Source organism: Oreochromis aureus, linkage group 6 (assembly GCF_013358895.1).
Source record: "Oreochromis aureus strain Israel breed Guangdong linkage group 6, ZZ_aureus, whole genome shotgun sequence".
Taxonomy (NCBI): Eukaryota; Metazoa; Chordata; class Actinopteri; order Cichliformes; family Cichlidae; genus Oreochromis; species Oreochromis aureus.
The window spans coordinates 30,315,499-30,324,816 of NC_052947.1; positions in this window are offsets into that span (position 1 = coordinate 30,315,499).

A 9,318-nucleotide genomic window follows, 5' to 3' on the forward strand; every position below is an offset into this window, starting at 1 on the left:
TTGTGTTGGCCACAGCACCTGTCTTCAGACAAGTATCAGATGTGAATTTAGCATTTGTTTTCATTGTAAAACAAATGCTAATGCTTAAAAACTTGTAAGCAGACAGGCTACTAGATTAAAAAACAAACTGCCATGCCCTGAGGAGTAAAATGTTCTCTTCATTTTGGAGAAACATGTTGGGATTCATATAAAAGACCAATTAAACACTCAGCAGAGGGAGAGTGGGACAGACAAGCTGCATAATGAAGCCATGCAACTATGGAGGACCACAAGAGCCACGCGCATCGAAATAAAAATCTCTGTGCTTTAATAATGAATTGTAGAATAAATTCTGCAATTGTAAATTCATTTTTGAATTCCAATTTAATAAACTGCATTTCAAAATCCTTTTTCCAATTGCATTTCAAAATCCTTTTTCCAATTGCACTTTAATAAACTGCATTTTAAAATCCTTTTTCAGTTGCACTTTAATAAACTGCAGTTCAAAATCCTTTTTCCACTTGCAATTTAATAAACTGCAGTTCAAAATCCTTTTCCACTTGCAATTTAATAAACTGCAGGTCAAAATCCTTTTTCCACCTGCAATTTAATAAACTGCAGTTCAAAATCCTTTTTCCACTTGCAATTTAATAAACTGCAGTTCAAAATCCTTTTTCCACTTGCAATTTAATAAACTGCAGGTCAAAATCCTTTTTCCACTTGCAATTTAATAAACTGCAGGTCAAAATCCTTTTTCCACCTGCAATTTAATAAACTGCAGTTCAAAATCCTTTTTCCACCTGCAATTTAATAAACTGCAGTTGAAAATCCATTTCCCTTTCCTGTTCGCTCCGGGATTAGCTGCTGGATTAGCTCCTGGATTAGCTGCTGGATTAGCTCTTCGATTAACAACTTGCTGGAGGCTATTCAAATTAGCCACACCGTGGGATGTAAGGAGCTCTCTGATTGGTTGGTCAGACACAGGCTGTCTGCCAGCCTGGATTTTTCTAGCTCATAGCTTCGCCCTGCTAGGAAGCGTGTGTTCTTGTACAAAAGGCCGTTCAGCGTCGGGATTTACACTCGGCTCGACACGGATATGTGAAGAATGAAGGGACCCTGCAGCGAAACGGAGAGCCAACCTCTGACTGAGTGCCTGTCAACACAGTCTGACCACCTGTTGAAGGTAAGGTGCTAACGTGGCTAACGCTAGCATCACCGCACGTAGCCCCGTTATTTTAAGATCATCTTAGCTAATGAAAGTTTTACGTCGCAGCTGTACGAGCTCGCTACGTGTTTTGTAAGCTGCTGTGCTCTTCACAGATAAAGCTGGAAGCAGCTCAGACTGTTAGAACCAGCACTGAGGCCTGTTACATTTATACAGTGTTAGAGCAATGGCTGCAACCTACAGCCTTTAAACTAGCGATTAAAATGCTGACAGTAAACTCGTCAGTCCAGATGTTACCACATTACTCTGTGGTACTTAGAGTTAAAACAACTGAGACAGGCTGATTAAAATAACAGCTGTCATTTCTCTCATTCCTTATATCAAGACTGGAGATCACACTACTGATTTCAGTTCATTTAATATGTGAGTGCACAGATTCATTCTCAACTGGACATAAATGATGATCAAAGGTTGTATACATGATGAATTCATCAAATCCCAGCCTCTAACACAGTGCGCTGAAATCTTAGCTTTGAATGTCCAGTATATTCTAATCAGTGCAATGTAAGCATTCACTGAACCTACAGTATCTACACCTGTGTGGTAAAGATACAGATAATGAAATTTAATTATTAATACAATATACATCATGAAAAATGAAAGCTGAAATTGATTCAGTTTAGTACTTTTCTCTGTATGCTCTGTGATTATAAAGGCCTTAAATTCTGTGATATATACTGTAAATGATGTTCACAGAGGTCTTAAAGTACTTAAATCACTGCTGATAGTCTGGTTGTTTACATTTTCACATGTTTTTGTGTCTGTAGGGCTGTTTGATGACGATTTGGACTCCTCTGGGAGATGAGGACACACCCACATCTGTTCCATACTGCAGCCATGGATGGTGTTACAGCTCTGAGTCAGCTTTGGGCCATCAGACGCACACACTGGAAAACCAGCGCCTATACTTCATGCAGGAGAGACGGCCTCAGTGATGTAGGTTCATAAGCGAGTTCAAACATTTCTGGCCTCTTATCACTTAGATTTTGAATGCATTTAAAGCAGGAACTGCACACTAGGGTGGGTTTTAATAATCGATTCCTCGATTAAAATCGATTCTGGCTTGATAACGTGAAATCGATTCATTAAAATCCTGAATCGATTTTTAATATAAATTTATTTTGCCCGAAACGCCAGAATCTCAGGTGAAACCTCACAAAATTTCAACAACCACCAAACAGCTAAGACAGTAAATGAGAGCAGGTACACGGATTCTGCACAAGGACGTAAACACACAGCGCGACCAGCGGATCAGAATCAGTGAGATGTCGCCTTTCTCACCCGACGGGCGCTGCAGCTTTAAAGCGCCTGCGCCGCGACGGCAATCACTTTCTGGCACAACAACTGCACGGACACGGTCGGGGCTGAAAGCCGACAGCTCGCTGATTCTGATGTTTCGCGGGTAGCACTTTGTGTTCACGCCCTTTTGCGCTGATTCTAAAGCTGTTAGTTTTATCTCTCTCCAAAAATATTGACCGAACCAGCAGCAAAGAAGATCCAAACTACGCTTCACGTAAACATCGTCATGAATTCCCTCTGACTTTTACTGTTTTGCTTCACCCACGATAAAATCAAACTTCATGCACAGCTCTCTCTCTCTCTGTGTACTGTTTTCTGCATTATTTGCTTGCTTGTTATGCGCAACTCTACTGTTGTTTACAGCGCTGTCGGCCGCTGTTTTTTTTTTTTTTTCGCTTTACATACTTCGAAAAGAAAACCTAATTTCTGCCGTTCAATACTGAACATATTTAAACTTTTAAAGTTATGCGAAATGCAAAACGCTTAGCCGTGTCTCTAATAAAACCGCTGTAACGTCAGAGGTAACGTTCATATGTTGATTAATGGTTTTCTTTCGTTTTTGATGTACTGCAGATACATATTTTTATAAAATCTCAGGCCAGGAAAACCACCTTCATGTTTTTCTGTTTTATCTTCAGCTACTTTGACACAAAGAAATCTGCTGTGACGCTCACACCTTTGATAGTCTTATGTGTGTCAGCTTCCTTTTTATAGATACAAAATATGTCAATGTACTGATCTTAATTATATTTCTGACTGTCAAAATTTCCCAGATTCAAATCGAATTGAATCGAATTGAATTGAATCGGGACCTTGTGAATCGGAAATGAATCGATTCTAGAAATAAGTGACGATACCCAGCCTTACTGCACACCTAGCTGTCAAAAGTTTGGCAGCATGAGTACTGTAAAGTTTTGTAGGGTCCTTGTTAAAATTCCACAAGCACCACACCACATTTGTCATATACAGTTCCATTTTGTACAGGACATTTTTGAAATTATGTGTGTATGTGTGTGTGTGTATGTGTATGTATATATATATATATATATATATATATATATATATATATATATATATATATATATATATATATATATATATATATATATATATATATATATATATATATATATATATATATATATATATATATATATATATATATATATATATATATATATATATATATATATATATATATATATATATATATATATATATAGATATATATAGAGATATATATATATCTCTCTATCTCCTAGTTATCCACTTGTCAGTAATTTTTGAGTAAATGGATGTCACTGATAAATCAGTGGTGATTCACCTGCAAATGTTTTTAACTAACTTTGTTTTTCGTAGAATTCATCAGCAGCTGTGGAGAGATGCATTTGAATATCTTCTGGTTCCACTTTTCCTTACCTGGAAGCTGAGTATTGCTGATTTCTGACAAGGACACAAACCTCAGTGCTTATCATGGGTGTTACATCCTCTGTGCAGCAATTCCAGAGACAACGAGAGAGCAACGACCACTCATTAAGACCATACAGAAATCTGTCCCTTTCTGGCAGCTGTGGAAACTTCCAATAAGAAAGTTTGCATTCTTAGAGCAATGCTGGATCATGTGTGATGTGTCATCATATGAGGATATTACATTTTGCCTTAATTCTGCTCAATTAAGTGTTTTGATCGTTGATCCAGTATGGCAGCTTTGTGTTGTGCTGCAAGTTAAAACCCATTGTCCTCATGAGCGCAGCATCTAACAACTCTCCTTAAAAAAGTCAATTGACTTTAACTGGACACAATGGTTTCCAGTGGAGATACATTCATCACTCATCCGTGACACTGGAGAAGTCACCTGGATGAGTGATAAAACAATTTTCCATGGAAAATCCAGAGGAACTAAACTTTGTTGTTGTTTCTTTGGGCTCAATTTCAGCCTCAGGCAAAATTGAGCCCAATTTCTTCTTTCAGAAGAATGTTTTCTTCTGAAAGAAGAAAACATTTTGCCAATAATCAGATAAAAACATTGTTGAACCAGGTGGTATTCTCTGGAGTTTAAGACCAAAACTGAACTCAGTGAATTGACATTAGACTGGAATTCATAAGATGAATAGAAATACTGCTGAAGCTGAATGATATATATATATATATATATGTGTGTATGTATGTGTGTGTGTGTGATCTTTTTTTCTCCAATTCACCATGTCTGTAAAGTTCAGTATGACTGTGGTACATGATACAAAAGAATAAATACAGAACAATAACAACTTTATGTGAATAACTTTACTCTTCTTAAAAATAACTCATAAAACAAGTAAAAGTACAAATGTGTACAAGTTAGAGACTTCCTCAGTAAGTTTACACTCTTTTGGATTGATTTTAATTGTGTGTTAAAGAGAAAGAGATTAGGAGGTAAAGTAGAGGATGCAGAGTCCAACACCGAGGCCGTCTCTCCTGCATGAAGTCCAGGTGCTGGTTTTCCAGTGTGTGCGTCTGATGGCCCAAAGCTGACTGAGAGCTGTAACACCATCCATGGCTGCAGTATGGAACAGATGTGGGTGTGTCCTCATCTCCCAGAGGAGTCCAAATCGTCATCAAACAGCCCTACAGACACAAAAACATGTGAAAATATAAACAACCAGACTATCAGCAGTGATTTAAGTACTTTTAAGACCTCTGTGAAAATCATTCACAGTATATATCACAGAATTTAAGGCCTTTATAATCACAGAGCATACAGAGAAAAGTACTAAACTGAATCAATTTCAGCTTTCATTTTCCATGATGTATATTGTATTAATAATTAAATTTCATTATCTGTATCTTTACCACACAGGTGTAGATACTGTAGGTTCAGTGAATGCTTACATTGCACTGATTAGAATATACTGGACATTCAAAGCTAAGATTCAGCGCACTGTGTTAGAGGCTGGGATTTGATGAATTCATCATATATACAACCTTTGATCATCATTTATGTCCAGTTGAGAATGAATCTGTGCACTCACATATTAAATGAACTGAAATCAGTAGTGTGATCTCCAGTCTTGATATAAGGAATGAGAGAAATGACAGCTGTTATTTTAATCAGCCTGTCTCAGTTGTTTTAACTCTAAGTACCACAGAGTAATGTGGTAACATCTGGACTGACGAGTTTACTGTCAGCATTTTAATCGCTAGTTTAAAGGCTGTAGGTTGCAGCCATTGCTCTAACACTGTATAAATGTAACAGGGCTCAGTGCTGGTTCTAACAGTCTGAGCTGCTTCCAGCTTTATTTGTGAAGAGCACAGCAGCTTACAAAACACGTAGCGAGCTCGTACAGCTGCGACGTAAAACTTTCATTAGCTAAGATGACCTTAAAATAACGGGGCTACGTGCGGTGATGCTAGCGTTAGCCACGTTAGCACCTTACCTTCAACAGGTGGTCAGACTGTGTAGACGGGCACTCAGTCAGAGGTTGGCTCTCCGTTTCGCTGCAGGGTCCCTTCATTGTGTTGAGCCGAGTGTAAATCCCGACGCTGAACGGCCTTTGTACAAGCACACACGCTTCGTAGCAGGGCGAAACTATGAGCTAGAAAAATCCAGGCTGGCAGACAGCCTGTGTCTGACCAACCAATCAGAGAGCTCCTTACATCCCACGGTGTGGCTAATTTGAATAGCCTCCAGCAAGTTGTTAATCGAAGAGCTAATCCAGCAGCTAATCCAGGAGCGAACAGGAAAGGGAAATGGATTTTCAACTGCAGTTTATTAAATTGCAGGTGGAAAAGGATTTTGACCTGCAGTTTATTAAATTGCAAGTGGAAAAAGGATTTTGAACTGCAGTTTATTAAATTGCAAGTGGAAAAAAGGATTTTGACCTGCAGTTTATTAAATTGCAAGTGGAAAAAGGATTTTGAACTGCAGTTTATTAAATTGCAAGTGGAAAAGGGATTTTGAACTGCAGTTTATTAAATTGCAAGTGGAAAAGGGATTTTGAACTGCAGTTTATTAAATTGCAGGTGGAAAAGGATTTTGAACTGCAGTTTATTAAATTGCAAGTGGAAAAGGATTTTAAAATGTAGTTTATTAAAGTGCAATTGGAAAAAGTTTTTGAAATGCAAGTGGAAAAAGGATTTTGAAATGCAGTTTATTAAATTGGAATTCAAAAATGAATTTACAATTGCAGAATTTATTCTACAATTCATTATTAAAGCACAGAAATTTTTATTTCGATGCGCGTGGCTCTTGTGGTCCTCCATATGCAACTAGCAAACAGTGGAAAAAACGGTAAAAAGAGATCAAAAGAACAAATTTAAGCAGAATAAATGAAGCACCTGAAGATACCACAAACAGAGATAACTCAAGAGGCCACTTACACCTGAGGGGAAATGTGTTTGTTTATGACAGATGGAGAGCAGCAGAAGCAGACAGAGCCAGAACACAATGAAACAAACACACAACTAATGAAGCATTAATTGCTACTTACACCTGTTCAACGTTTGCAACAATCTACAAAAATTTGATGGGATTTTGCAGAGTTTTCAAATGCCTGGTTTTCTGAACAAACGTGTGAACCGCATCAGTGTCAAGCCTGTGGCTGTAATATTAGGATGGAACAGTCATATTAATTTCCCCAGTGAGTCATTTCTATTAGCTCATATCAGTTCTCATGTAACCAATATGAACCAATCTAATCTTGGTTTAAAAAAAACATACTGTCACTGATTTTGCTCTGTGGCTTTTTTAAATTGTTTTGCCTTTCATTCTACTCATAAATTTCATATCAGAGGAGATCTGTTTGATAAAAGAAGCAGATTTCTTCTTCTTTTTGTGATGTATTTTATTTTTCAGCTCAGTTTAAATGAAAATGCTTCAAAAATGTATAGTTGCTGAGAGCTGTGATAATACTTAGACATGAGGCAAAGGAGAAGCAGTACAGTAAAGATCATTGGAGTGAATATAATTAATAATTAATCAGAATTAAATATAAGATGCAAATGAGGCCCAGTGGAGTTTCCTTGTGATAGGCAACCAAGTTGTGTTTTCTCTGTTATTCATTATTCAAAAATATCCTGGCTCAGCTGAGCTGTTTAATTTAGTACAGATTTAAGGGTATATTTGTTTGAGTCAAAGCTATTTCCATGTCCCCTGATTTAAACTTCACCTGTGAATCTCTTTTAATGGTCTTCTTTTACGGGGGATTAAAATTCACGTTTTGGAGGTTGGTGTGTTGAGTTTTGTGGGGGTTTTTTGTTTGTTAGCAGCTCAGTGTCCACAAATTTCAAGGTACCATTTTTAATTTTTTGTGATTGTAGATACCAATAACAGCTCGAGCTGATTTAATTTGGGTGAAAAGTGGATCAAGGTCAAGGTCACACCAAATGTCAAAATCAGTAAAAACTCTATTACTCAAAATTCTTTATGGAAAAATCACAACTAGGCCTTGAGGGACATGATTAACTAGGTTGACTAAGCTTTTGACCTTGACTTTCATTGTTAGCCCCTAAGGTCAAAGTTAACCATAAAAAAAAGAAAAAAAGTGACTATGATATATCATATGAAAGGCCATAGATAGAGCTGTACAAGACACTTTTTATTTTGTCAATACGACACTCTGCAGCTTCACAGTTATGAATTAATATATCTTATATATCTTTAGCTTTTATAAGCCAAAGATTTCAGCCAATTCTGCTCCAATCATGGATAAAGATAATCATTTTAGCATAATTTTTGGTATGTAATACTTCACGGTCGTAGGTCAAAGGTTAGACATCAGCATAATGGAATAAAAGCAAGTTGACGTCAGTATGTTGTAATAAAAACATCACAAAACGTCAGTTTTTTGGTTAATCTCAGGCATGAAAATTATTTGGTTAGATTTAGGAAATAACCTGGGATTGGTTGTAAATTATATAATCTTTACAACATCAGCCAACTACATTAAAACAAAGTTGTTTAAATATGATGGTCAGAATTGTTAACAAGCATCTATAAGTGGGCAGTTAGGAGTCAGACCTATTTTAATATTGGTATATGGGTCTGAGATACCATACTGCACTATTTTACAGCATGAGAACGAGAACAAGCTGGAAAAGCACGTCTAAAGGAAAACATGGACAAAATAAAGATCTTTAGATACTTAACATTTTTAAAAGAGCTTCATTATTTATTTATTTTTATTTATTGAATAATTCTGAAGTCTCTTTGGTATTTTGCATACTGTAACTGTAACTTCTGCTAAACCTAAAACTTGTCTATAGCAATATTTTCTTAGTTCTTCATTCTCTGTTATTTATTTCTGTTATTTATTTGGGCGCAATTTATAAGTGGTGCTGTCCTTTGCAATGTCACCTCACAGGAAGGTTTTAGGTTTGAATTGTCTGATGGGCTGAGACGTTCCTATGTAGCGTTTGCATTACCACCATCCTTTCCATTCAAATGTAGAATATGTCTGCAAGAAATACGAAGACTGTTATTGTGCATTGTGCATTAAGAGTGAGACACTGTCTGTTTCTTTCATCAAGCTATACCAATTTAAAAGTACAAAGTTTCCAAATTGTAGTTTGGGTTGGTTTTCACTGAAATCTCTCAAAAACAATTTACATTTACATTTTCATAGATACATATGCATATATACATGCACAGAAACTGCCTCTGGTGGTCATAATTAATGCATGAATGAATGAAGGGGTTAATTAATCTTTGTGGCAAGAAACAGAATAATTTATTATCTGACAAATATAACATTTGGTAATTAATGCACCACCACATGTCCAGTGCCCGCAAGAGTAACATGTGAGTAGTTTTTCACAGAAATATTGTCATTTGCATCGAG